The sequence below is a fragment of the Leptonychotes weddellii genome, chromosome X, assembly GCF_054177405.1.
Source record: "Leptonychotes weddellii isolate Sample4059 chromosome X, ASM5417740v2, whole genome shotgun sequence".
NCBI classification, from domain to species: Eukaryota; Metazoa; Chordata; class Mammalia; order Carnivora; family Phocidae; genus Leptonychotes; species Leptonychotes weddellii.
In genome coordinates this window covers 67321839-67348696 of record NC_138385.1, presented here as the reverse complement: position 1 = coordinate 67348696, position 26858 = coordinate 67321839, and the positions used below count along the sequence as shown (strand labels likewise).

The window sequence follows — 26858 nt, the reverse complement described above, 5'->3', positions numbered from 1 at the left end:
AAAAAAGGTGGGATGATGTTGACCTCAGGGGAAGTGGAGGTCCTTGCATGGTGGTGAGCTCCCCGCACCATGCACACAATGGTTTGTTTGGGAACACAAGCCTCCCTCACTCCCGGTTGTACCTCCCAGAGCGGACTGCTGCTTCTGGGCCTCTCAGTGGTACATCCTAGCACGGGAAGGTACCTCCCACTGCTCCTCTACCAACCTTTCACCCTCTCCTGTCACTGCACGCTCTGGTAATTTGCCCAGACAGGGTCACAACACCCTCCAGCTCCCCTCCTGCCCGGGAATACACTTAAATGGGTAGTGGATTTTTCCATCTCGGTCTCGCTACTCTTAAAATCCCCTCAGGGATCATTCTAGCTGCAGACTCCAAGATCGTGTAGACAGCCTGGGATAAAGAGCTCAGCCTCTTGTCAACAGCCCCTACTTCATGAATGGGGTGCTGAGGAGGCCAGCAAAGGGGCATTTGTTACCCCAGCCACACCGAGGGAAGCATGAATTGGTAAAACAACTCTGCAGGGCTCTGTGGCGGCATCTATCAAAATCTGATTCTACCCTGTCCCCACCCTCAGTATGATTTCAGCTTCATGAAAAGAGGAGCACATGTGGGTCTTCTGTGATGTCTCCCCAGCATTTAGAACAGTATCAGGTACACAAGTAGGTACTCCAGAGATGTTTCTGTAGTAGCCAAAGGAACCTTGGATCCAGCAATTTCCACTGCTGCCAACTTGTCTTAAAGAAATATTTACACAGGCTGAGGGGCACCTGGGTGGCTCAGTCGGTTAAGCGTCTGCCTTCGGCTCAGGTCATGATCCCGGGGTCCTGGGATCGAGCCCTGCATCGGGCTCCCTGCTCACTGGGGAGCCTGCTTCTCCCTCTCCCTCTGCCACTCCCCGTGCTTGTGCTCTCTCTGTGTCAAATGGATAAATAAAATCTTAACAAAAAACGAGAAATATTTGCACAGGCTTTGTGTACAATGACAAGACAAATTTCTGGGGGAAAGAAACTCTAAATGGCCATTAGCAGTCAACAACCTTTGGAAGGGGAAATGAGAGATGAAGTGTTCATATCATACCATGGACCACCCACTGGCCTTGAAACACAATGAGAGGAGCAAATCTGTACTGGCCAGGAGTTTTATTTTATTTTTATATATATTTTTAAACGGGGAGTAGCATGTAATAACTACCCCTAAGTCAACCAGTGTCTGTATGTGTATATGTATGTGACATGCAGTTTGTAAATACGGGTAACAGGGACAAGAGGGAAACACCTAATCCGGCTACGGTGGTCACCTCTGATGACCAAACTGATGAAGGCAAGATTTGGACAGCTTACTATGTCTTCGGGTGTAGCCAACTGTATTTCTAAAAATGGCCAAAAACCGATCCAAAGGTCCATGCTATCCTTTAATTTTTTTTTTCAATTTATTGAGCTGTAAGTCGTATACCATCAAATTCACCCTTTTTAGCCGTATATGCACAAGGTTGTGCAAACCGTCACCAAGATCTAATTCCAGAACAAACCCTGTACCATTAGCAGTCCCTCCCCAATCCCGTCCCAGGAACCCTGGATATTCACTCGTCGGCTTCATGTCTCCACAGATTTGTCCATTCTGGATATTTCAACTAAACAGGATCATACATTATGTGGCCTTTGAGTCTGGCTTCTTTCACTTAGCATAATATGTTCAGGACTCATCCATGTTGTAGCAAGTATCACGACTCCATTCTTTTTTGGCTGAATATTATTCTACTGTATGTATAGGTCACCGCATGTGATATATTCATGACACGGTTGGCATTTGGGTTGTTTGCACTCTTCGACTGTTGTGATTAATGTTGCTAGGAACATTCGTATGCAAATTTTTGTGAGAGCTTATGTCCTCACTTGTCTTCGATAGATACCTAGGAGTGGGATAACTGGGTCACACAGCAATTCTGTTTAACTTTTTGAGGAGCTGCCAAACTGTTTCCCACAGCAGATGTTCCATTTTGCATCCCCACCAGCAATGTATGAGGACTTCAATTTTTGCACATCCTCCCCAACCCTTCTTATTTTCATTTTTGAAATTCTATCCATACTAGTGGGTGGGAAGTTGTAATTCATTGTGCTTTCAAGTTTTGTTTCCCTAACGACTGATATTTTTGAACATCGTTTCATGTCCTTATTGGATATTTGTATATCTTTTTTATAGAAATGTCTATTCAAATGCTTAGCCCATTTTTAATTGGGTTGTCTTTTTACCGTTAATTTGTAAGAAATCTTTTTACATTCTGAATACGGGACCCTTATTAATACACATATATTTTCTTCCATTCTTTGTTTCTGTTTTTTTCATATTCTTTTTTAAGATTTTATTTATTTGTGAGAGAGAGAATGAGAGACAGAGAGCATGAGAGGGAGGAGGGTCAGAGGGAGAAGCAGACTCCCCACTGAGCAGGCAGCCTGATGTGGGACTCGATCCCGGGACTCCAGGGTCATGACCTGAGCCGAAGGCAGTCGCTTAGCCAACTGAGCCACCCAGGCGCCCCGTTTTTTTCACATTCTTATGGTGTCCTTTAAAGCAAAAATTTTTTCTAATTTTGAGGAAGTCATTTTTATCCATTTGGCATTTATTATCTGTGCTTTGGTGTCATAGCTAAGAATCCATCACCTAACCCAATGTCACAAAGATTTACTCCTATGCTCTCTTATAGAAGTTTTATAGTTGTAGCAGTGGAAATTGCTGGATCCAAGGTTCCTTTGGCTACTACAGAAACATCTCTGGAGTACCTACTTGTGTACCTGATACTGTTCTAAATGCTGGGGAGACATCACAGAAGACCCACATGTGCTCCTCTTTTCATGAAGCTGAAATCATACTGAGGGTGGGGACAGGGTAGAATCAGATTTTGAGTTTTGGTCCCTTTTGGCTGAATTTCTATCTATGCTAGGAAGTTTGGATTCAAATTCATTCTTTAAATGTGAGTATCTAGTTGTCCCAGCACCATTTGGGACATGTAATTGTCTTGGCACTGCTGCCCACAATGAACTCACCGTGGTTGTATGGGTTATTTCTGGGCTCTCAGTTCTATTCCGTTGATCTCTATGTCCATCCTTACATCAGTACTACATCGTATTGATTACTGGAGGTTTGAAATAATGGTTGAAATCAGAATGCATGAGTCTTCCACCTTTGGTTGTCTTCTGCGAGATCGTTTAAGCTGTTCTGGGGCCCTGAAATTTCCACATGAATTTCAGGATCAGTCTCTCAATTTCTAAAACACTGCAGTTAGAATATCGATAGGGATTATACTGAATGCTTGGATCAATTTGGGGAATGTTGCTAACTTAACATCAGGTGTCCCAATCCATGAACACAGGAGGTCTTTCCATTCATTTAAGTATGCTTTAATCTCTTTCAACTGTGTTTTGTAATTTTCGGTGCATAACTCTCACACCTGTTCGGTTAAATTAATTCCTAAATCTGTCATTCTTTTGACTCTACTGTAACTGAAATTGCTTTCTTTTCTTACTTATTTGGATTGTTCACTGCTAATGTATAGAAATAGAATTGATTTTTGTGTATCAATCTAGTTTATGCTAGGGTTAAACTAACTATAGCAACAACAGAACTGAAGTCCAACTTGACTAACGAAAAGATCGACTCAAACACCGACACCCTCTGATGAAAAAGCAAACAAGAGGGACACATTACATACAAGGGAACAAACAGGATGGCAGGCTACTTACTCCTCAGAATCCATGTGACCCAGAATTTTCGGATTCATGCAAATGCTTCTGAAAAATGAAGGTGAAACAAAAACTTCAAAACAAACAAAAAAGCTGAGGAAATGCACAGCCAGCAGATCTGCCCTACGAAACAGGTTAAAGGAAGTACTTCGGGAAGAGGCAAATGATATCCAAAGAAAATCAGGGATCTTGGGGCACCTGGGTGGCTCAGTCGATTAGGCGTCTGCCTTCGGCTCGGGTCATGGTCCCGGGGTCCTGGGATCGGGCCCCGCGTCGGGCTCCCTGCTCGGTGGGGAAGCCTGCTTCTCCCTCTCCCTCTGCCTGCCGCTCCCCCTGCTTGTGCTCTCTCCCTCTCTCTCTGTCAAATCAATAAATAAAATCTTAAAAAAAAAAAAAAAAGAAAAATCAGGATCTATACAAAGAATTGAATAGTGCTGGGCATGGTAAAGTTGTGGCTGAATAGGAATTTTGTCTCTTATATTTAATCTCCTTAAAAGAGAAGTATCTAAAGTAATAATAGTAACAATGTATTATGGGGTTTAAGACACTGGTAGAAATAAAATGCAAGGCCACCACAGCACCAAGGATGGGAGAAAGGAAGTGGGGGTACAGTCGTATGATTCTTACAGTGTACATGAAGTGGTAGAATATCATTTGAATGCATGCTGTGACAAGCACCAATATATACTGTAAACCCTAGAGCAACCACTTGAAAAGAACCTTTAAGGTGTAGAACTAGTAAGCCAACAGTGGAGATAAACTGCAGTAACAGCAAATGTTCAACTGATCCAAAATTATGGAGGGAATAGGAACATCTGAATAAAAAATACATATGATAGAAATATACAGCCAGCCAGATGGTTACCTGTACATGTAAAGTGTTAACACGCTAAATGTACATTGCCTATGCATCAATTAAAAGACCCAATTTGACACTTTAGATAAAAATAGCAAGACCCAACTATATAGTGTCAAAAGAATCCCACTTTAAGTATAAATACCTATATAAGTTAAAAGTAAGTGAATGGAAAATGGTAATGCTATGGTCTGAAGGTGTCTCCTCCCAAACTCTCATGGTAAATATAACCCTCAAAAATGACAGTATTAGGAGGCTGGCCTTTGGGAGGGGTAGGTCCTCAGGCAGAGCCCTCATGAACGGGACAAGGGCCCTTATAAAAGAGGCTCCAGAGAGATCCAGGTCACATGACCACAAATCCGTGACCCAGAACAGGGCCTTCACTAGAGTCCAACCAAGCTGGCCCTTGATCTTGGTTCTCCAACCTCCATAACTGTGAGAAATAAGTTTGTGCATAAGCCACCTCGTCTGCGGTATTTTGTTCCTGCATCCCGACCACACTAAGACACACCCAGCAAACGTGAATCAAATGAGTAGCTGGAGGGGCTAAATTAATATTGCACAAATACAATGCAGAACGAGGATTATCCACAAGGGAAAAGACAGATTTACATAATAAAAGAGAGGTCTAGCCATTGAGAAGATATAAAAATCACGAACGCGCATGCAGTTTTTAAAGCACAAGAGCTGAAAAGTAATACAACTAAGAAGAAAAACAGACAAAGCAGTCATAGCGAGAGCCTTCAGCACTCTGCTGCCCACAACTGACAGTACAAGTGGACAATACAATCAGACCCCTATGGAACACCGGAGCATCACTATCCACAGACATGACCTAACTGATACTTACAGAAGGACAGCGGAATACACATTCTTCTGAGGTGCACATACAGAGTTCACCAAGATAGACCATATGCTGTGCCATAGAGCAAATCTCAACTTCTAAAGGACTGAAATCATATAAACTAGGTTCTCTGACCACAAAGAATTAAAATAGAAATGGGTTGCAGCGAGGTATCTGGAAAACCACAAAATATTTTGAAATTAAATGACATTTCTAAATAACGCGGGGATCAAAGAAGAAACCGCAAGAAGTTGAAAAGGAAAACACAGTATATCAAAATTTGTGAGGTGAATCTAAAACAATGCACTGAGGGAAATTTCTATCATTAAATACTTGTATTAGAAAAGAAGAACTGTCTCAAATCAATTATCTAAGCTGTCACCTTAAGGAATTAAAAAAGCAAAATCAATTTAAACCTAAGGCAAGTGGAAAAAGTGTAAGGGAGGTCTGAACAGAAATCAACTTAGTAGAAATCATAAAATCGATACAAAGGAATCAATGAAACTAAGAATGGGTTCTTTGACAAGATCAGTAAATCTAATAGGTTTAGCCAGAGTGATAAAAATGAACGAGGGCAGGGGTGCCTGGGTGGCTTGGCCCGATTAAGAGTCTGCCTTTGGCTCAGGTCATGATCCCAGGGTCCGGATCGAGCCCCGTGTCGGGTTCCCTGCTCAGTGGGGAGCCTGCTTCTCTGTCTCCCTCTGCCACTCCCCTTGCTTGTGGCTCTGTCAAACAGATAAAATCGTTAAAAAAATGAATGAGGGCAGAGTGACACAGATGACTAATATCAGTTTTGCCAGAGGGGACATCAATAAAGATCCTTTAGAGATGAATTGGATAAGAAAATATTATTAAAAATATTATCCAAACAAAGATGAAATGGGAAAACTCCTTGAAAGACACTAGCTAGCAAACCTCAGTCAAGAAGTCGTTAACACGGGGACGCCTGGGTGGCTCAGATGGTTGAGTGTCTGCCTTTGGCTCAGGCCATGATCTCAGGGTTCTGAGACTGAGCCCCACGTCAGGCTCCCAGCTCAGCGGGGAGTCTGCTTCTCCCTCTCCCTCTGCCTCTCTCCCTGCTTGTGCTCTCTCTCAAATTAATAAATAAAATCTTTTTTTTAAAAAAAAAAAAGACATAGTTAACACGAACGGCCCTATACCTGTCAAAGAGAATGAATTCAATAAATCAAACACAAAAAAAGACATTCTCTCACAAAAAACTCAAGGCTTAAGTGGCTTCATTGTTTAAATTCTATCAGGGGCGCCTGGGTGGCTCAGTCAGTTACGCGGCTGCCTTCGGCTCGGGTCGTGATCCCAGGGTCCTGGGATCGAGTCCCACATGGGCTCCCTGCTCAGCGGGGAGCCTGCTTCTCCCTCTCCCTCTGCCTGCCCCTCTGCCTACTTGTGTTCTCTCTCTCTGTCAAATAAACAAAATCTATAAAAAAAAAAAAAAAAATTCTGTTAAACACAGATGAAGAAATAATGCCAGTTTTGTACAAAATCTTCCAGGTAACTGAAGATGATGTTACACGTCCTAAAGCATGTTATAGAGCCAGCAACATCCTGACATCAAAGCAAGACAAGACGTTTTTTATAAATTACAGACTGTGAAAAAACATAAAGGGAAATATCACTATAGAGTTCAGAGCCTAGAAGGGAGAGCCATACTGCTCAACATCAATTACAGGAAGGGCTGTCCATTACAGACCCAACAGAAGACTAATCAACATGAAAGAACCTCAATTCCAGGCCCCAACACAGCATCGCCTACAAGATAGCAATTACCCCTGCAACGCAGCCAATGAGAAGCTGTCATCATTCCGAACTCTTGCTTTTTCTCCAATGGACTTTTGTTCAAAACAACCCCTTCCGACTTCCTCCTTCTCCATAAAATAACATTCCTCTCCTTTGTTTGTTGGACTTGCCTAGGATTTTGCCTTAGGTTGCTTGTTCCAATTTCTAATTCTCCACTATTCCTGAACAGACGCATTTTTTTTTTGCTGGTAAAATAACTGGCTGTTTTACTTTGAAGGCTAACAAGAGCAATGTAACTCATGAGCACAGATGCAGTAATCCAAAATAAATTAGCTGTCTGAAACCAACGATATATACAAAAGATAAAATACCATAGTGAAATGGCATTTGCTCTACGGCTTCAAGACGGGTTGAGTGTTTGATAATCAATCACTCTAACCGACCATAATAACAGACTAAAAATATATGAGCATCTCGACAGATGCATAAAAAGCATTTGGTAAAATGTACCTGAGAAAAACTCCTAGCAAATCAGGAATAGAGAGGGGTTTCCATCTTAGTCTCTTAGGGTGGATGTAACAAAGCTACCATAGACTGGATGAGTTACAGAAACCAGAGAAATGTATTTCTTACACTTTCGGATGCCGGGAAGCCCAAGATCAAGGTGCCAGCAGATTCGGCATCAGGCGAGGCCCTGCGTCCTGCCACACAGACTGCTGACTTCTTCTCCTCACATGGCAGGGGGGCTGAGGGAGCTCTCAGGGGTCTCTTTTATAAGGGTGCTAATGCCGTTCGTGTGGGCTCCATGCTCATGACCTGATCATCTCCCAAAGGCCCACCTCCAATTACCATCATACTGGAGAAAGGCTTCACCATGAATGCTGGGGAGATGGCAATATTCATTCGGTCTATGGCAACATCCTTAAACGGATAATTGGCACCTACAAAAAGATCGAAAGCTAATGTAATCGTGAATCGTCAAGGTCTGAATGCTTCCCTTCTAAGACAGCGAACACGGCAAGTATGTGTACTTTTGCCACTTCTAGTCGATAGTTTACTGGCTGTTCTAGCCAATAAAAAAGTCAAGAAGAAAGAAAGAAGTAACACAGTCATTATTCACAGGCAAAACCTGACTCCATAAAAAGAATCCACAGAAAAGTTACTTGAATTAAGAGGCCAGTTTAGCAAAGTAACAAGATACAAAATCAGTATGCAAAAGTCAATTGTTTGTATATACCAGCCATAAACAATCAAAAACGGACATTGTAAAAAGCAACACTGCATAGTATACTACTAAAAAACAGGAAAGGGAAGTGTGCCACCATCGTCCCCACTCCCCAACTACAGAATTGTGGCTCAGAGGTTTTGAAGCAGAGAGCTCCTCTCAGAGGAATGAATTCCATTTGCAATGGAGTGTTTCGAAGGTTAGGCCTAGGTGCACATTCAAAACAGTGGAGGCTGTGGTAAAAGGCAACCCGGAGGAGACTGGTGGAATTCCTGGACATAGAGGATCAACTGTAGGCTGGCTGGATTACCTGACACAATCAGGGAGAAGAGACAGCTGGAAGGAGCCTGCCTAGGGTCAGAACAAAATCTCAGACACTAAGCTTGACAGCTGGCCCTTCAAAGGAGCGGGGATTTCACAGGTTCATATTATGAAGCAAGACAGCCAGGGCACTGTTGAAAACAGTAGAAGCAGCCCCCAGTTAGTGGACCTGGACAGCTGGGTTTGGTCAGGGAAAGAGACAATCAAAGACAGCCCCGCCCAAACCAGTCATCCCAAGGTGACAGTGGGCATACCCATGTCGGCTCTCCCTGAGGAGTCAAACCTGAAGCATAACACAGCTAGGATGGGGGGCGAGGCTAGGGGGAGAGTAAGGAGGGAAAACAGACTCTAAATAAACCAGCCAGACACTAAACAACTAAACAAGCTAACAGCAATAACAAACCCAGGAAGGGGTGTGACAGTCCAGTACCCAGAATTGCTATAATATTTTAGATAGTGTAGCAACCGGACTATTTTAGATTTGTCAGTTTCCAGACAAGAAAAAACACTTAGGATACATGCAAAGAAACAGGAAAGTATGAATAAGCGAGCAACAGAAACTGCCTGTGGTTGCAACCAGATGTCAGATTTGACAAGGAATTCAAAGTTGCTGTTATAAATAGGTCCAGAGAACAAAAGGAAACCACAATCAAAGAAGTAAAGGAAGGTATGATGAAAATGTCCCATCAAATAGAGGAGAACAATTATCAAAAAGAACCAAATAGAAGTTCTGGAGTTGAAAAGTGCAGTAACTGAAGTCAAAAATTCACTCAAGGGGATCGGCAGTTGTTGAACTACCAGAGAAAGATTTAGCCATCTTGAAGACAGACGTATAGAGGTTACTGAATCTGAAGAAAGAGAGGAAAACAAATGAGGAAAATAAACTGAGCTGCACAGGAATGTGGGACACTCTTAGGAACGCCCAGAGAGAGCACGAGAATGCCACAACACAGACAGAAAGGAGCAGAAAAAATATTCAAAAGGAAACTGCCTGAAAGAAACTAAAGGATCTCCAGACAGGAGAAACGAGAAGAGATTCAGACATATCATAGGAAAAATGCTGAAAGCCAAAGGCAAGGAGAAACTCTTGAAAACAACAAGAGAAAATGACCCCTCACTTACGGGGGCAATCCAATCAGATTAACAGCAGACTTCTCAGCAGAAACAATGGAGGCCAGAAGGGAGTGGGATAATCATTCAAAATGCTCAACAACCAAGAATCTCATATCCAGTAAACTCTTTTTACAAATGAAAGCAATACTACTGAATTTGTTCCTTAGTTCTAACGGTTGTTTTGGTTTGGTCTGGTCTTTGTCAGAGTCTTCAGGGTTTTCTACGGATAAGAGCATGTCGTCCGAACCCGGTGGGCATGATGGCTAACTAAAATAAACCAGACACAGAAAGACAAACACTGCGTGATCTCACTTATACACGCAATCTAAAATAGACTCTTAGAAGCAGAGCGTAGAACGATGGTTGCCAGGGGTCGGGGCAGGGGTAAGTGGGGACGTGATGGTCAAAGGTCCAAAGTTCTAATTATGCCAGAAAAATAGGTTCTGGAGATCTACTCTACAGCGCAGTGCCTTTAGCTGATGATACCGTGTTGTAGACTTAAAATCGCTAAGAGATGATCTTATGTTAAGTGTTCTTACCACTAATGATGGTAATATAGTAATAACCACACCCACAAGAACAAAGGGGGTGGGAGGAAACTGTGGGAGGTGACGGCTACATCTTCGTCCTTGATGGCAGTGATGGAGACATCTGCATACACACTCATCAAGTTGTACACACAAAATACATGCAGCTCTACCTATCAATCATACCTCCATAAAATGCACCTCTTTGGCACCACTAATCACAGGCGCAATTTTTAAGTTTCTGTGTATGATGGTTAGATGAACTATTCTCTTGTGATTTGGCACAAACGCCACGAAAACAGGGAAGTGTCTTTATTCATTCTATCCCCCAGCACCCAACACAGTGTCTAGATAGTGGCTGGGGACTTGGTGAATCACAGTTAAATGAATGGAGTCTCTCTCCCTGTGTTTGTTACACACACACACACACACACACACACACACACACACGATCACCATCATACCCATGCAGATCAGTGAGCAGTGCCTGAGCAGACACCCTGAGGGGATTAGGAGGTGGAGGAGCACCAGCAGTTTTGCTAGATGGTGGCTCTGAGCTTCTGTAAGGTGAAGCAGCATGACTGTCAGCGGGGCTAAGAAGCTTTCCGAGTCTAAGGTCAAGGCTGAGACCTTTGTGCCTGCACACACTCGGTGTCCCCTTGTTACCGCCGATGGTGGGTCCTCAGAATGCTCATCACCACGTGCAGTGATTCCCTCCCAGACCTCGGGCCAGGGCGCCCTCTCCCCACAATAATGGAGCACGCTACTCTCTTAGCAGAAAAGCAAGGCCAGAACACCAGTTTTCTGCTGTTCGTCCCCTCTTGACGTGTTTTCTCACCTTTTATTCACTTCCATGGTTCTCCTTGGAGTCTCCCAACCCAACCTGCTAATTCCCAACCAGTGTCTACAACACCTGTGCATGCGGCTCACTGGCGATGTAGGTGTCTACTGGAGGAGAGCTGGATCTAACTATGGGGCGGTGTATTTTCTTTCTGCTTTCTCGTCTGAATCTGTAAGCTTCCAGACGTCAAGAAAAGTACTCCAGCTGGCCCACAGGAGGAGAATGCTTCAGGTGAGGCTGCCACTCTCATGCACCGCAGGGCGCAAAGCAGTGCTGCCTCATAAGAACCACACGCTGCCCCGCTGCACCGCAGGGGCCAAAAGAGAATGAAAGCCTAAGAAACCTCAGTGCAGATCCTCATGTCAACGGCACAACCGTCTCCTCTTAGGGACATGCAAGCTGCTGTCTGGTCTGGTTTGGTTTCGGCCTGCATCCTCTGGGGCGATTTCATAGCACTTGCAGACTTAGCTAACCTTCCATCCAAAGCTCTCTGCTTCCCCCGCTGCTCCTCTCTACTGTACCACATCGCTCCTCTCTGCGTTAAATGCCCGGACTGGGTGTTCACCTGGCAAGGGTATCAAAGCCGCAGTCTTCATAAAAACGACTGGAAACTCGTACCAGAGACACTGGCTGTGCAACAAGAATGAGGATACAGCAAATCAAACAGTGAACAAAATGTTATTTGCAAATTATCTAGCATCTCACACTTAGGGTAAATGACTTAATGTGGTGTACTCTCTTCCAGGCTTCATGCTATGCATTTTTTAAATCATGAGATTGGAGTGGGGAGGTCATCTACACTCTTTCATCTGCTGTTTTGTTTCCTCACATTATACCATAAACTACTGTCCATCATGATAATGACGATGAGGATACCAATGCTGACGTCCACATGTACGGACCTTGATATGAACCAGACACCCACTTAGTGATGTGCCTAGAGTGACTTGTCACCCCACAGTGTCTCATGCACTGAAGAGACATCATGTTCAATCCATACCCAGATCCAGTGTAATCAGATTAAGCTGCTGCACACGTTCACCTGTCTTTTGAGCCAGAGGACACTGGACACGGAGGTGCACTGCAGTTTAGGGCCAAATCCCACGTCTCTTTATGCTTCTCTCTGACCTGGGTACCACCCTGACTCTGCCCTTGCTGGCTAGGTGGCTTTGGGTAAGTTACTTCCCCTCTTAACCTCCACGTGTCTCAGTTTCCTGGTCTGTAAACAGGGCATGTCAACCTTAAAAATACTTACCTCCCAGTGTTGCAGTGACTAGTCAATGACTTTAAAAAAAAGTCTATCTGTAGGGAAAGAGCTAAAAACAATGCCAGGCCTATAGTAAGCCTCCTGACATGTGAGCTTCTATTCCTGTGTCTCTTTACTTCTGCTTTCTGCTTGCGCCCCTCATCCTTCCCTCCTGTTTGCCACGACTTCTCTCTTCCTGCCCCCAGTATACCTTCACCTCGCCCTCTCCCTTTCCCTCCCCACCGCCCCTTTCCTCAGACTCTCCAAAAACACTGTTTACCATCTCCTCATGCTGGAGCTCAGAACATATTAATACATCGGCCTTTTGTTCAATCAATAATGAGTATTAATGGAAGAGAAAAATCCGCACGATAAAACTGGCCATGTGAAAACTCCATGAGAAATAAAGTCTTACCGATGACAATTTGACCTAGTAACAGTTTCATAGCGTTCCCGGATTCACCTGTGACCATCTGATGCAGGAGAAGTGGATTCAATAGAACTAACAGCAAGAAAAGAAGCCGTGTGATGAGGTTCTTTGGCCTTTACATTTCACTCTTTGACATGATTATGCAAATTCACAGACTCGTGTTCTATCCTTATCCAGTGACCACTTACTTTTCCGACCACCGTACAAGACGTATGAACGGGTCATTTGGTCTAATTTCCTAGAGAAGTTTCCACTCGGACTTCATCATCACCCATAAGGAGAGCTGAATACTCACTATGCTAAGAAACATACGCCGTCCCCTGTGCCCCCGCCCCCGACTCAGTTCTGGAGTCCCTGAGGAGCTGACGTGATCGCGCCAAGTCCCTCCAGTGAGTCAGAAGTAGTCTCGACACCATCTGTCCGCAACACGCTTCGGGGAGATGTGGGAAGGACAAAAGGAACAGCAGCTAGAACTGACTGACAGCTCTCCACATGCCAGGCGCTGTCCTGACAACTTTCCTTGTCTTAACACAGAAGGTGCTCTAAACTGCCCCACTAACTAGTGTTTCCATGTTGCTACAGGAAACGAGGCTCACGGATGTTACGGAACGTGCTCAGTGTCGCCCAGCTGTAAGTGGTGGAGGCACAGGTCTGAAGGCGTTGTGGAAAACTCACCCTGCTGTGTATTTCTTCAATCAACGGTAAGCTCCAATGGCCACTGCAAAATATTTAGAATAACGGCTAACACAGACCAGACTGGTTTTATAGCATGGAACCGCACAGGAAACAGAAATGTGATTTCAACAGCAATCATGTAGATGGAAGCTCGACAGGACTGGATTCAGGAGACTTTCTGGAAACAGTACTCTCAGAGCCTCCTTAGAACAGCAGACAGGACGTCAGTCTCCTAGCCAAAGGCGTTGGGTTTGTGCACCAGAGAAGGCACCAAACTGGTGTCGCTTCCGCACCCTCACAGTGGAGAGAGACGCCTGGCGACAGGAAAAACAGAGGACCATTCTCCTGCTCCAGTAGTTCCCAGACAAGCGGCCCACATGAGTCAGAACCCAGGAACTCTGAAAAACGCTGGGGCGCCTGGGTGGCACAGATGGTTAAGCGTCTGCCTTCGGCTCAAGTCATGATCCCAGGGTCCTGGGATCGGGCCCCACGTCGGGCTCCTGGCTCAGCGGGGAGTCTGCTTCTCCCTCTCCTTCTGTCTCTCCCCCTGCTCATGCTCTCTCTCTCCGTATCTCTGTCTCAAACGAATAAATAAAATCTTTAAAAAAAAATGCACACACTCTGATCCACACCCAGTGAATCTCATTTAGTGTGGCTACGACGGTGCCCTAGAATCTGGGATTTTTAACTCTGCCTAGGAAACACTCAAGAACTTTATTAGGCCCCTTTGGGAGCAAGCCTGTGTCCAAGGTACTGACTTTCTGGACAGACGCACATGAGAAGACCAGCCTGAAAGCAGGCAAGAAGAAAGGACATAATGAATACGGCGCGAGAGGCAAAGCAAGGGCAGAGCAGTGCATTTTCTGAGAAGACATCATGACCCCGCTGGCCTTTCTTCCTGAAGGCTTCCGTCTGTCTATCTCAAAACCATTTTCTTTGGGGCGCCTGGGTGGCTCAGTCGTTGGGTGTCTGCCTTCAGCTCAGGTCATGATCCCAGGGTCCTGGGATCGAGCCCCGCATCGGGCTCCCTGCTCGGTGGGAGCCCTGCTTCTCCCTCTCCCACTCCCCCTGCTTGTGTTCCCTCTCTCGCTGTGTCTCTGTCAGATAAATAAATAAAATCTTTTTTTTTTTTTTAAAGATTTTATGGGCTGTTCTCGAGGACCATGCATCCCATATGATGTGAGGTTATGCGCTCTATTATCCCCACCTCCTCCCAGCCTTCGGTTCATTCTCGCACCCACACTCCATTCCACATCAGCCTGGAGCAACCAGAACTTGGGGCCAATGTCTTCCCTTCCCCTGCCAGAAACCTGCCCCTGACCTTAGAAGATCGTCTCCCTCTTCTCCTTGCAGCTGTCCATCTGTGATCTCATCTGCTGGCCCAAACAGGACAGTAGCTTCAAGCCCTGGCCCAGCCCCCCCTCTGCTGTCCGCACGTGGAAAGGCTTCTCATCAACGAGGAGAAGCCCAGGTCCAGGAGCTAAGAGCCATGACTACCACAAAACCATCCTGGGCACTGACATCCCATGGCAGTGGTGACCCCCGAAACAAAGCTTTACCTCACACCCTAGCTGTCCCAGAAACATTTTCTCATCACAGAAAGCAGACAGAAGAGGAAGGTGCCCGGAATCCTTCCTGGGGGGTACTGTGCCCTACTCCACGCTGCCACACTATTTCCTCTGACCAAATGCAGGCAAGGACCACAACATTCCTATCCTTCTGTTGTGAATACGAGGCTTTGCGGGGAGGGTACCTGCATAATACTACTTAATATTTAAACCAAAATACTGGCGCATTTTGAAAAGTTCAGAGGGCAATTTTGATTGTTGAAATGATGAAAGGGAGGTCCCGGCATTTAGGAAGGGAAAGTTGCAGGGATGCAAACCTTTTTTGCAGAGACTTCAATGCACTGGATTCTCCATGAATGTAACTTCCCTGTAAACGGAGGGAAACTGGCATGTTGTTTTACCTGGAAAGGTACCAATAACCCTTGACCGTTTTGGAAAACACATCAGCGAAAGCCATTCCCTTCTTGGCTTTGAGTCTGCGACCACATGCCAGTTATGGCTCGGTAGCTGTGGCTGTGCATGGAGGAGACAGGATGAGGGGAACCCAAGTGTACGGACCAGATGCAGCTTCTGCAGGATATGCTGGGAAAGGACGGGAAGAATTCAGTGGGAGATGTTCATCGTGTGATCTGCCAGGAGCGGCCGAACAAAACCAGCTTAACCACTGCCACTTTGCTTCCATGTCTGTCTCCCTCACCAGACTCCTACCTCCTTCTTGGAAGGTTGGACACACACCCAGTTCATCGTGGTGTCCTCAGGCCGGAGGCCCCGACACTTAGCAGAAGGCCAGTCCACACCTGTGGAACTGAAGGAAACTGGGAATGGCTGGACCCCGCGTCATAATGACGCACCACACGACAGAACCATGTCCAGACTGAAGCCTGTCAGGCTGCGGAGGGCGGGACGTGAGTGCCACAGGCCTGTCTTAGGACCCCTGCAGCAGGGTCCCAGCAGCCTGCGGTACTCATCTCCCATTACATCCCTCAGGGGTCCCAGATTTGACCAGTTCAAACAATTCTCACCAACCATAAAAGTCTAACGTAGTAAAAGAGATAACTTACTGCTTCAGTGTCTGTCTGAACCTTGTTTTTAGCTGGCCTGAGGCACAAATCCAGGCACAGCACACTCTGGTCGGGACGCAGAAGCGGACCTGAAAGTCTTCCAGGCTGAGGCAGCGGCAGGCTAGGCAGAGCACGCACACACGAAGCGTAATCGCAGAGGGCACACGCGACACTCCTGGAACAGAGTTTACAACTGTTAGGGAGCCCAGAGCTGGACACACACGAATCAGGCGATACAGTTCACCAGGGCCTCGCTGTGGCCTCCCACCACGGGACCTTCCCCTCCAGGACTCCCCATCTGAGCCCTTGCTTTCAGAGGGCTGCCTGGAGGCAGTCAGTTCCAAAAGTGTGGTCTGTCCACACACCAGTTCACCTCCTTCCGAGGGAGGAGGTCATGTGGAAGTGCTGCGCAGGCAAAGCCCCAGAGCTGGGGCCACGCCTGCTGTCCCACAGTCAGAGCTCTGGCAGGCGTGGCTGCAGGCTCAGCAGCCAGTTTGCATCAAAGTGCTCACAGCCACTGGGAAAGACTGCACTGCGAGTATTTCTTCAAAACAAAACAGACAGGGGGCGCCTGGGTGGCTCAGTGGGTGAAGCGTCTGCCTTTGGCTCAGGTCCTGCGTGATCCCAGGGTCCAGGGATGGAGCATCTCCCTCTCCCTCTGCTGCTCCCCCTGCTTGTGCTCTCTCTGTCAAATAAATAAATTTAATCTTAACAAAAAATGGACAGTTTCCAGGAACCGTTTGGACAAACAGAGGTCATTAATGTCTTTGCTTCCTCCCTCTGCCTCTCCCCAGGGGCCAGGTTTGCGTTTTCTCCACTGTTACAAAATCAGCGTGTACAATTCTGAAATCGAACTTTCACATTTCTTTACTTATCCCTTCCTCTCCTCTAAACCTTTTGTATGGAGGGGCTGTTCTCAAAAGGGACAAAAGCGTTTGCATAGAAAAACCTATTGCATAACGACAAAGACTCGTGATCATTAGGAACTGTCAGGATGAAATCCTGAATTTTCAACATTTTCAAAATGGGTTTACATCACCTCCTGCCCTTTTTGTCTCTCTCATTCATGCAGCGACCAGGCTAGAAAAGGTCGTTCCCTTGCTGGGCGCAGCTGCATTGAACAGCGGCCCTGCCTCACATCTTGAATCAATTTTCTCAATGCATCCGGACGCCAACAGCCACAATGTTCGAAGCCATTTTGAAATCCTCCCTTTTCCCCTCTCACTGAAAGTTTATGGAAACTGCTAGCAGTAAACGGACACTTCCCGGTGACCACACAGGGGCCAGGGGGCTTCCTGGTTGGAATGGGGGGAGGGCCAGCCACAGCGGCAGTAAGCAAGGTGAGGAAAAGGCTGGAGTGCTTTTCCCCCCACCCCGTCTTTGCCTCTGGTTTACGGAAAGCTTTTTCTGGCTCAGGGAACTGATTAAATCTGTTTCCTCCCACTTGGGAGGAGAGAGCGTGTTAAACTTTCAACATTTTTGGCTGACCCAAAGCTCACCTTTGGGAAGGTCTGTATCCTCTTGCCTGGCCCTGAGAAAATCAAGCCCCAAGTCATAAGGTGGCTACAACAGTTGAGCTGCTGCTTCATACCATGGGTATATCCACAGTCACTGGGCACAAACGGTTCATCCCCTCTACTGCATCAGCCTTCCCTTACTCAGAGAAGTCTTTCAGCACGTTTTAGTGAGGCAGGGTCTTCTCGCTAGTGAGTCCCACGGCTACCACCGCTGTTTCCAACGTCCCAAGACCACCCTTGCTTTTGGTGAATCCCCAGGAGGGCCCAAAGGACTCAGCACACAGTCATCCTCAGAGCTAAGATTTATTACAGCAAAAGGATACAAAGCAAAATTACCCAGGGGAAAAGGGCCCCTGGGTAACATCTGGAGGAAACCAGTGCAAGCTTCCAAGAGTTCTTTCCCAGTAGAGTCATGCTATTTGTACCTCCAGCAACAAATCATGGTAAGTCACACGAAACGCTGTCTACCAGGGAAGCTCATGACTAACAGCGTGTCTGAGGTTTGTTTTGGGGGCTGGACACATAGGCACTCTCTGCCTAGCACGTACAGAGATTTCAGATTTCCAGAAGGAAAGCAGGTGTTTAGCATGAAACATATTGTTTGGACAGTTTAGGAAGAGTAAAGCATCCTGCTCGGGTAGGGAATGGTGGGAAGCCTTCCGAAATTCAAGTTCCCGGATGCAAGGTAAGGGCCAGCATGCTGATCTCTGCAAGGATAGCGGTTTCGGGCCTGCTATGTTAACTCTTCTCTGCACAACACCCAACAACAATGCTTCGAGATGCATCACCAAGTCAGACAGAAGGGAAGGATAAATGAACAAATCTACAAATGATAGCTGTAGAGCTCAACACTCTCTCAGTAATATGCAGAAGGAACAGGAGAAAATCAGCAATATGTGGATGAACTGAACAACACCGTAAACTACCTGGATGTAAGCGACAAGTACAGAACCCTTCCCATAGCAGCGGCAGAATATACATTCTTTTCAAGGGCATATGGGAGTTTTACCAAGGTACCCTGCATCCTGGGTCATAAAACAAATATTACAAGGGTTTTTTTTAAAGATTTTATTTATTTATTTGACAGAGAGAAACACAGCGGGAGAGGGAACACAAGCAGGGGGAGTGGGAGAGGGAGAAGCACGCTTCCCGCTGAGCAAACAGCGCGATGCGGGGCTCGATCCCAGGACCCTGGGATCATGACCTGAGCCGAAGGCCAAATATCACAAGTTATAAAATAGTTGAAATCATACGGAGAATGTTGCCTGAGCAAAAGAGAAAAACTACGAGTATGGAAGAAAAAGTGAAGAGGAAAATCTCCAAACATAAGGAAATTACACCATACGCTTCTAAATAATCCATGGGGCGCGCAAAGGGCAAGTCTCAAGGGAAATTAGAAAATATACTGGATACTAACCCTTTATCAGATGAACTGAATGGAAATGAAAATACAACATATCCAAATTTGCAGGATGCAGCTACAGCAGCGTTGGGCAGTAAATGTACAGCATCAAATGTTTGCATTAGAAAGAATCAAGGACCCAAATCAATAATGAAAGCTTCTCCCTTAAGAAACTAGAAAAAGAAAATAAACTCAAAGCAAGTAAATAAGGGAAACAGACATTAGAACAGTTATCAGGAAAAGAAGAGTCGTTGAAACCAAAAGCTGGTTCTTTGAAAAGGTCAGTAAAATTCATAAATTTCTATCCAGACTGACACAGAAAGAAAGATAAGGAAAGATACAACTTAACACTATGAGGAAAGAAATAGGTTACAGACTCTACAGCGAAAAGATTCTAACAAATACCTATGTACCTACATTTGACAACTTAGATGAAACAATCAATTGCTTGAAAGACACCGACTATTAAAACTCAACCAAAAAAAAAAAACAAAAAAACAAAAACACACACACAAAACACCACCCAGATTATCTGAAAAACATACATATTATTTTAAAAATTTTATCTTTTAGAAACTTTCAGGAAAGAAATCTCCAGGCCCTGACGGTTTCTCTGGAAAATCCTACCACACATTTAAGAAGAAACAACAGCAATTCTATACAACCCCTTCAAGTAAATAGAAGACAGGGAACATTTCTTGAATCATTTTATCAGATCACCATTACCCTGATACCAAAATCAGACAAAGACAGTACTAGCAAATCCAATTCAATAATATATAAAAATAATAATACAACACGACCCAGTTGGGTTTATCCTAGACATGCAAAGGCAGTGCAGTATTCAAAAATCAATGAATAGGGGCGCCTGAGTGGCTCAGTTGGTTAAGTGTCCCACTGTTGGTTTTGGCTCAGGTCATGATCTCAAGGTCCTAGGGTCAAGCCTTGCCTTGGGCTCCATGCTCAGCAGGGAGCCTGCTTGTCCCTCTCCCCCTGCTCCCCCCCCTCCCCACTCCCAGGCACTCTCGCTCTCTCTAAAAATAAGTAAATAAATCTTTTAAAAAGTCAATTAATAAATCAATTATATTAGCGTATCAAAAAAAGAACCACATGACCATATCAATTCATGCAGAGAAAGCATTTGACAAAATTCAACAGCCATTCATGATAGAACAAGTCCACAAACCAGGAACAGAAGGGAGTTTTCTTAACCTGGATTTAAAACATCTTACAAAAATACCTACACCTCCCATCCTACTTAATGGAGAAAGACTACATGTTTTCTCCCTAAGACCAGGAATGAGGCTAGGATATCCACTCTCCCCTCTGTTATTCAATATTTGCTGGAAATCCTAGCCATTCCAGAAAGGAAAGAAAAAAGAAAGATCAGGAAGGAGGAAATAAAACTGTTCCAATTCACAGATGACATGATTATGTACACAGATAATCCCATGAAATTAAACAAAAACCTCCTAGAACTAGTAAGTGCATTCAACGCTCTTGCAGCATACAAGCTCAACACAAAAAGTCAAGCAAATTTCTACATGCTAGCAATGAACAATTACCTAACAAAACAAAAAGCAGAAATCACTGGCACATACCACTTAAAATAGCTTCCCCCCTCAAACCTAGCGAAACATACACAGGATCCGTATGCCCTAAACTACAAAAAGAGGAGCAAAGAAGTATAAGAAGGCCTGAACAAATGGAGACACATACTGTGTTCATGGGTTGATAAAGTCAGTATAATTTAGATGTCAACAGGTCCCAAAGGGATCCATCGTATTAATACAATTCCAATCAAAAATCCCAGTAGGACTTTTTTGGAAATATACACTGATTACGAAGTTTAGGTGGAAAGGCAAAGGAAGTAGAATAGTCAAATAATTTTGAAAAAGAAAAAGGAAACTGGAGGAGTAACACCAATTTTATGATTTACTATGCAACAGCCAAGATACGGAAACAACATCAGCGTCCATGGAGGGATCAATGGATCGTGAAAATGTGCTATAGATACACGATGGAATATTATTTGGCCACAAAAAAAGAAGAAAATCCTGCCTTTTGCAACTACATGGATGGACCCTGAAGGCTTTATACTGAGGTAAGTCAGACAGACAAAGATAAATACCTTATGTTGTCACATATGTGGAAATTTAAAAAGCAAACTCATAGAAATAGAGACGAGAATGGTGTTTGCCAGAGGTTGGGGGGAAACGCTGGTCTTCGGTACAAAATTCCAGCCAGAAGATGAATAAGTTATGGGGATCTAATGTATATAGACAGCATGGTGACTAGCACTCACAATACTGTATTAGATATGGAAAGTTAAGAGAGTAGATCTTACATGTTATCAGCACACAAAAAATGGTCATTATGTGAAAGAACAGAGTGTTAGCTAACTTTACATAGTAAATATTTCACAGTGTATACATGAATCACATCATCACCTTGTATACCTTACGTTTACTTATGTTATGTATCAATGGTATCTCAGTAAAGCTGAAAAAACAAAGTTATCCCCAGTATGTTCCAGTGGGAGCCCCTTCAAGCAATTTTGTGTGTCCTTCTGACAGCAGCCAATCCTTCCTTGACCTGTCCCTTATTATTGGTACCACAAGTTGAGCCAGGCTCATTTCTCCTTTCCCTCTGCCATCCTAACACACACGCGTATGAACATCTGTATCTATCGATCTATGCCTATATGCACACATACATACCGAAAAGCGTGAGTTCACATGGAGACCTCCAATCGCAATGTAACACCTCAGAATTTGTTTGTTTTCTTCCCTTCTGTATTTGAAACTCCCTTTTCCAAGAGTGAGAGTCATGTCTCCCAGTATCTTTTTACACATTTACAGAGTTGATGAATCCCACTGTATATAAGCCATCCCTCCTGCACGACAGAGGCCCACCCTCACATGCTCTGCTGAACCACTCCCTGACCTTGACCTCCATACACCACTCGAGTTAGAATCCTTGAGCCAGTTGGCCTTCTCCCCATCCAACCCCCAGGGACATCCTCCTCACCGCCTTGGGCTCTGTCCCCAGTGCAGCCTGCTCCTATGTATGGATGCCCTTGCCCACCGTGCCTGGGCTCTGACTCCTCAAGTATGGGATGCCCCTCCACACATACACTTGCCTTGCTCCGTAGCACCGAAGGGCTTTAGTGTGCTGAACTGCTCAAGCACAGAAGAGAAGAGAAGGGAAAGAAAGGGGAGGGGAAGAGGTGAATATACCTCAGTACAATCAGTTAATTCAGGTGAACTGGGCCAAATCTGGGCAATATCATGAAGCCAGTGCTTTTTTTCCCCTCACTGCTCTCCAGCTTCCTCTTCCTGCCTCTCTTCTCTACCCCTGTTCTTTCTCAGTGCTGACCTCCATCAAATGTCGAAAGGTAATGAGGGTCATGATTCCCGTATGATCATTTACATCAGCTAGCTGGCTGACACCCAGTGTGGACGGCATCCACCCTGCAGCTCTGACACTCAAGCCCTCTGTCTCTCGTGGCGGAGCACAAGGTTTCCCCCTCTTTTAGCAATTTCAGGTGTAAGCAGGAGAGCAGATTCCGTGCACTTCTCGGAGCCTTGGGTCCTCTGTCTGTAAAATGGGGATGAAGACCACCTCCCTCACAGGTTGTGGGAGAAACAGAGACAGCAACACCAGACACCTTTCGATGAGCTCTATGTGTCAAACCCAGCGACGAGGGCTTTGACCAGCATCACAGGACTCCTTGATATCCAGGAACACACCCAGTGGATTTCCCCTCAGCACTGTTGCACCTGCTGTACCTTCTGCCTCCAATGTTCTAACAATGCAGGTGGTTCCACCGCCTGCTCCTTCACTTCCTCAGGCCTCTGCTCAGTCATTACCGTCTGAGGGAGTCCTTCCCTCATCACGCTGAATAAATAACAACATGCTCCCCACATACTCTTTTCTCTAACCGCCTTATCTTTCTATGGAGCACTTGCCACCCTCTGATAGTCAACATATATTCACTGGCTAACTCTATGAAACGCGAGACTTTGTCAGTTTTGTCCTGTGTTGTATTCCAACTCCTAGAAAAGTACTCAGGCACACAGCAGGTGATCAGAAAATTCTTGGGGAACGATGGCTGGGAGTCAGGACCCTGACACACACTTCTAAGTTGCACAGGTACCCTCCAAGACAGGCACTGGCCCCATTTTATTGATTGTGATCCACATTTAGGCTTCAGGAGACAGGTGACTTGCCCAATGACACAAGCAGGATTTGGGGCTCTGGGCTTTGGAATCATATCTGCCACGTTCCAAAGCCCTCGGTTCCTGGACAGAGACCTCACAACCACAAAGGTCAAAGATTTTACTTCTGAGACACAGAGCCCAAACAGCTCAGATACCCAGAGACAACAAAAACAGATCACTGAACACAACCTAAAAAAGATCCCCAAAATCTCTGCACGATGAGCTCACAACCCGAGTCACAGACTCCCCAAAGCAACAGAGATCATACACACTGAGACAACTCCCACACGCCAACAGACCAACGTCTTCACTCTAAGGACACAAATTAAATCTGCTTAGCTACGTCACATCCTAGAGAGACTCCCAAACCATGCAGACACCTCCCAAGCTAATACAAAGACCTCCAAAAACAGAAAGACATTTAAGCTCAAATAACTCGGAAACATCACAGAACCTTCAGAGAAAGCCCCCAGACAAATCAGAGAACCTACATGTACCTCGCACACAGACTCCCCAACAGCTCAGATCCTTTACACCTTAAGACAGTGCCCCCCACCCCAGGCAGCTCAGAGACATCACAACTTGAAACCCAGAATCACAAACAGCTCAGAGACCTCACACCCTAGGGTGCAGCTGCCAACACAGAGCTCTCAAACCCAGGGACACCAATGCACAAAACGCTCAGAAAGTGCACCCCCAGATATACAGACACACACAGCCTAAAACACCTTATCCCATGGCGTACACAATCCACTCAGACAGCATAGCCCATTCACTCACAATCCCCCCAAAGCCTCAGAAAGATCAAATGTACCCAAACTGCATCTGTACTGACCTATCTGTAGCGATACACATCCCCAAACTGCCTGACACACTCTACTTCTTCCTAGGCAGGGACGCCAACCAAGCGCACAGACCTCGCCCTGGACATTAACTGATTGCATCTGGAGGACTGACGGCACCGCGCCAGACGCGCCCGGCTGAACAAGACTGAAAGAGCTCACGTGAAGACGGCACAGTCACCGCGCGCGTCCGCCGCCAGACACGGGCTACCAGCCAGCTGTTGCGCGGAACCTCGCCACCGACTAGGGCAGCATCTTCAGCCCCTCGGGGCAGTCGGTCGGTGAGCAGTTCAACTCGGAGAAAAATTCTACACTCTGAAAGGCCACACACGCGCACACACACGGACACACGCACACGCACGCACACACAAACACCACACACACCCCTCACCCCGAGTTCCAGCTCCGCCAGCGTCTCGCCCACCCCAGCCAGACGACCAATAGGAACTGGGTAGGCGAGGACGGAGGCGGGGACTAGGAGGCACTGTGCGCCCCGGAAGGGTTAACGCCGGCCATCTCACCGGAACCAATCACCGCGTAGAAAGTCTCTGACCCCGCCCCCCACAGTGGAGAGCCAATCCCTCGCCCGGTTGTTGCTCAGCTGGACGTGACCATGTAGAGACGGAGGGGTGGAATCGGCGAAGTGAAGGGAAGGTTGAGGCCTCACACCGGGTGTCCGCTCGGGCTCAGATGGGCCAGGAGAACGGAGCGCAGCGGGCGGGGAGGGACCCGGCGGCGCTATTAGCGCCTCCGCTGGGAACCGTGGCTGATGCAGAGCTTCGGTGTTGTCACCTACACAATGGATTGTTCCAAGATCGGACGCCCCCTCCCTAATGGTACCTCCTGGCGAGGACGGTCCTACCTCCGTGCCCCTGAGAGGTACTTCCAGAGACTCTTCCTGTTCTATCTCGAGCGCCCCTTGGTGGTGCGAACCTGGAATGGCTGGTCGAAGCCGATGCCCAGGGGCCTTCCAGGCTGGCCCCAGAGGGAGGGAGGGCAAAGCCAGGAGGCAAAGCTGACAGCTCGCTGCAGTCTTGGACTCGGGGAAAAAAATCTTCCTGAGCTGAAATTTACCTCCCTCCCGTGGCCACCATTGTACCAGGGAGCGTTGCAAGCGTTTTTCATGTGCTGGGCGTTGTGCTGGCTTGTTATCTCCCTGGGCAATGCAGAATGGGTCTGGTGGGGGAGCAGGGGCAGGAAAGCTAGAGCACCGGACTGGTGTTAGAGGCCTGGTGTGGGGCAGGCCTCTGTGGTTGACTATGAGTAATAGGTCAGAGGGATGGCAGGATCTTTGGTTCTGTTAGGGAAGGGGCCATCTCCCAGGAGCCCCAAGGACACTGAGAAAGTGAGATAAAGACCGCCGACTTCGTCACCAGCCTGTCACCCCTGAACATGTTCCCTAGGAGGATCCTTTAGCCTGTGTAGCTATGTGTCTCATCACAGCCTTGCATTTATTTACTCATTCTCTCATTCATTCATTCATTCCCTCCAAATTAGGTGTCAGGCAATATTGTGGCTGTTAGGAATACAATCGTACAGACATAGAAAAAAAGAAGAAAACCTTGCTCTCACAGAGCTTACATTCTATTGGGATCATACAGCACAAAAATGTAAGGAAATTGTCAGGTTTTGGCAATTGCTGCGATGAAAATTAAATCAGAAAAACGAAATAGAGAGGTCAATTTCTAGAAACAGGTCAAGGAAAGTCTTTCAAAGCATGTGATCCTTGAGCAGACACCTAAAGGACATGAATATCTGCAAGAAAAGTATCCCAGACAGAGGTAGAGCCAATGGAAAAGTGCGGGAGTGGAAATTCATCCAGGGTGTATGAGGTACAGTGAGGAGGCCAGTGTGGCTGGCTCAGCAAGGCTGAGGGAGAGAGGTAGGAGATGAGGTGGGAGGGGCCAGACCCTGTTGCACCTTCAGGGCCTTGGCGAGGACTTTGATATACTCTGTTTGAGCCCCGGAGGTTTTGGGTTGGGGTTTTTGTTGGTGGTGGTGGTTGGTTTTGTTTTGTTTGTTTTGTTGTTGTTTGTAGTAGAAAAGCCCCTCAGGTTCTTTCAGAGGCCAGAGGCCCAGGCCACCCAGTGTATGGGGAGCAGCTCTCTGCTTGCCCCGAGGGAGAACTTCCCTTCTACCCCTCTGCAGCTGAACATACCTTCCTTGGACAGTTCCATAGACTCATGAGCAACCCCCCACGGTTCCCCCTGAACATCCCTGTCAAAGGATGATAGCCTCAGGAAAGGCCAAGCAAGGGCCCTCTGGCATGAGTGAGGTCCCACCCAGGTGGGTGGGCAACAGAGACAAAGTTACAGGCACAGAGAAGTCAGAGAAAGAAGAGCATTAGAGAGACCAGGACAGAGAGACTCTCTGGCCACACACTGTCCCCACTGAATTAGTACCCACCCATGGGCTACTCAGTAGCTCTGCTACTGGATGATGTATGTGCCTGTCTCTCCAGAGCGAAAGAGGCACCTGACGTAATAATTCAGCTGCCTGTGGTCTGGGCCTCAGTCACACCGCCTTGTCCTACATCGGGACCCTCTGCCCCTCAGGACAAGGACACGTTTCAGTTATGGGGAGGCATATGCTGTACACACGGTTCCTCACAACCCCTCATGCCCTTGACTGCCCTCCTGCTGATCTCAGTGCCCAAAAATGCTGCAAGGAGGGA

At 46.3% G+C, this 26858-nt stretch overlaps 1 long non-coding RNA gene across 2 annotated transcripts; it reads right to left on the bottom strand.

The window, feature by feature from the left end:
* Positions 1-24569, bottom strand: LOC115938997 (uncharacterized). 2 transcript variants are annotated; one of them, XR_014141327.1, is made up of 5 exons: positions 24347-24569; positions 8043-16375; positions 3739-3786; positions 3043-3222; positions 1-2867 (listed from the first exon to the last, which is right to left on the bottom strand). It is a non-coding gene; the product is annotated as an uncharacterized LOC115938997 (long non-coding RNA). The 2 variants fall into 2 exon arrangements; XR_014141328.1 differs by having other exon boundaries at positions 1-1910.
* Positions 24570-26858: the final 2289 nt, after the last annotated feature.